This window comes from Sinocyclocheilus anshuiensis, unplaced genomic scaffold (genome assembly GCF_001515605.1).
Source record: "Sinocyclocheilus anshuiensis isolate Anshui unplaced genomic scaffold, SAMN03320099.WGS_v1.1 scaffold1039, whole genome shotgun sequence".
NCBI lineage: Eukaryota > Metazoa > Chordata > Actinopteri > Cypriniformes > Cyprinidae > Sinocyclocheilus > Sinocyclocheilus anshuiensis.
Genome location: NW_015547675.1, coordinates 449,003 through 452,337, shown reverse-complemented (window position 1 = coordinate 452,337; position 3,335 = coordinate 449,003). Strand labels below are relative to the sequence as shown.

The window sequence follows — 3,335 nt, the reverse complement described above, 5'->3', positions numbered from 1 at the left end:
GAACCATCAACACGAAAAGTAAGTCTTGCTGTTTTACACTTATAACTGAAACATATCTAACCATTGCTCTGAAAGCCACACATTCAGTAAAGTTTGAGGTTGTACACCCTCTTGAAAAGGCTACAGACACAAAATATAAAGGAATTTTTGCGCACACAAAACCCCTATGTAACTCAAGAGACCAAACCACTAAGAAAATTATCATATGAATACAGAAAACTCGTGATCATTTGGGTATATTTTTGTAAATGTTGTTTTAAATTACTTTTTTCTTAGACCACTACATCTAGACCTCTTGTTCAGATAGCTGATGACGATGTTCACATTTTATTTGTCGTACTCGTTTCTTTCAACATTTCTGCTTGACATTAAAGTGTAGGACTGCGTGTACTTCCCATCGGTCATAAGCATAAGCATCTACCATGTGCTAAATTTTTTCTGTTTTGTCCAGAAAAAAATTGTCCAGATTTGCTAGAGGGACTATGGCACACCTTGTTGTAATGTGATCACAATTAAGAACCATAACATTATACTATGTCCCCCTTTGAAAAGGTTATATAGACATAGACTTTTATACAGGAAATATGTTTGCACAACATAAATATGTATCACTATAACCAGAGGCGGACAAAGTACTCAACTCCATTACTTGAGTGACAGTACAGATACTGCTGGTCAAATATTACTCCATTACAAGTAAAAGTTGTAAAGACAGATTTTTACTTAAGTAAACGTACAGAAGTACTTGCTTTTAAAAGTACTTAAGTACCAAAAGTAAATTTCCTTTTTTATGTCAATGCACTGTTTTATTGTTGTACGTAGTACTTGCAATACTTCTGAAGCAACTTAGAATACATTACACCTACTGAATACAGTACAGTGAAATCCTGTAAATACAGAGTGACAAGGAAGATAAAAAAAATCAAACCCAGTTCTTCTGTGGCTTTATAGGTAATATTTTCACGTACACAATTTAGCAAAATCAGACAATATTGTGTGTAATGTATACCACAATATTAACTTCTTATTATTGAATTGTTGCATTTGCTACTGCACTGTAAATTCCAATTAGTAAACCTTACTTAAAAAAAAACATGCAAACCGATTGCCTTGAAAAAACCAAAACAAGTAAAGCACTATTTTCAACAACTAAATGAATAAGTACAATATACTATGTGCGTATTTCAAACAACTCTTTTATTTAAGTTGAGCCAACTCATGTAACATTTCCTGCAACTTGGAATTTCTAAGTTGTATTTACTTAAACAGCAATCTGATTTACTTGCTAAAAGCATGCAAACCGATTGCCTTAAAAAAACCAAGTAAGCGTTACTCCACTAACTTAAGTGCTTCAAACATCCATTACAAATTACTGACAACAATGTTCCATTCATCACACACACATACAATTAGACATAAATTTAAGGTAGTGAAAGTTCAAAGTTAAAGGCAATGTCTTTTTTTTTGTTTTTCAGTGCAGTTTTAACTTGTATTACAAACATTTTGAAACAAAGCAAAAACAATCTGATTTAGGGTATGCTTCTTGTAAACAGTGGAGGTAGCAGTACAATGAGTAAGTGTGGCACTGGGTTGGCCGCACATGTTGCCAATGTTTTGTTTTTTTTTGCATCAACATCAGACACCTGTATAAAACCAAATAAATACAATATTAGTAGGGAAATATGGATGATAAGTTGTCAGTGTTATTTGTCCTGCCTACACTACCATGCCATTGGGTTAGTTCACCCAAACCTGAAATTTATGTGATCATTCACTCAAACATGACTTTTGTTTATTTTTGGAACACAAATAAAGACATTTTCAGTGAAATCCGATAGAAATTTCTGTCTATTTACCCAAAACATTAGACAGTTGATCATATAGCAATCATGTCTCTTCCAAAGATTTGAGCCGCTTTTCTACCATCAGGCCAAACCCTTTTTGTTGCTTAACCATTCCATTTTGTGCTGATCCTGCCCAAGCCGATACAGATATGGTTTAATTTTTCACTGTTGGGCTCTTAACAGAGCTCTTTGGAATGCAACATAAATGTGTCAGTCGTTGCCTTAGTAATGCAAGATTTAAAATACGGTACTAGATGTAAATAGCACACGTTATGAAAGATTAAATAGTTCTTTTAAATTTTACTATTAACTTGTCTACTTCGCTCACATAGCAGGCTTGGCCAGCTACAGAGAAACTATTGGCGAAGCAAAAGACAAATGACAATCCTGAGCAGCCACGTCACTTCAGGCATTCTACAGCACGGTTCAGCGTGTTCGGCTAATAATTCCAGATCAAGAATGGTTTGTGATCAGACTATGCCTAACCAAGTTCAAGTGGAAATATAACTGAAACTGCTCCTTACCATTCATTGAACAGTTTGGCCCAAAAGCAGATTACACGGCTCCATTCATATGGATTTATTTGATGGTTGGGTGTCAGAGTTTTGGGGTTAATATCTTCATTCGTGATCAGACTATGCCTAACCAAGTTCAAGTGGAAATATAACTGAAACTGCTCCTTACCATTCATTGAACAGTTTGGCCCAAAAGTAGATTACACGGCTCCATTCATATGGATTTATTTTATGGTTTCTTGGGTGTCAGTGTTTTGGGGTTAATATCGTCATTCATGTCTTGAAGCAGCACACTTTTTTATGGGATGGAATGACGGGAGGGAGATTAAGTGGCATCATTTTCATTTTTTGTTGAACTAGGTATATAATCAACATTAATCTTTATAAAAGTATCTCAGTAATTTACCAGCAAATACACAAGAAATTTTCCCCAAATTATGTGCTTCTTTAAGGTGTAGCTATGAGAACCTACAAAGCGGGTTAGTTGTAGAAGTATCTGGGGTGATCATGAAGTAAAACAGGTCGGCCTCAGATGGGTGTGCACTGCTGTCAAATCTGGGTTCTAGAAGTATGAAAAGAAAAACAAGTTTAAGACAATCAAAAATGACAGTACAAATATGTCAAAGTGTCAATAAAGAAGTCAATTACATGGTTTATTTTAAATATTATTATTAAATATAATAAAAAATATTGAAAACATTTAAGGTAGCAACATACATTTTTAGGGGTTGTAGGGTGTGAAGTGTCTTCTTAGATCTATGAGACAAAGAGCTCATTCAGTTTAAACCTTAAATGTGTGATCACGTAATGACTATGATTGTGATGTATTCAAAATATTGACAATAAAATTGTAAACTTAAAAATAACTTAAGTGACCAACGCCTCAGTGTTATAAAATTATAGAGTTAACACTGCAAAAGTTTACAGTAAACAATTAATTATCAGTGGCACATAAAGTTTGACTTAGCAGCGGGGG

General features: G+C 34.2%; 1 long non-coding RNA gene across 1 annotated transcript; it reads right to left on the bottom strand.

Annotated features, from left to right (window-relative positions):
• Positions 1-1,625: 1,625 nt before the first annotated feature.
• On the bottom strand, positions 1,626-3,105 carry LOC107702993 (uncharacterized). The gene is made up of 3 exons (XR_001635809.1): positions 3,077-3,105; positions 2,832-2,921; positions 1,626-1,643 (listed from the first exon to the last, which is right to left on the bottom strand). It is a non-coding gene; the product is annotated as an uncharacterized LOC107702993 (long non-coding RNA).
• Positions 3,106-3,335: the final 230 nt, after the last annotated feature.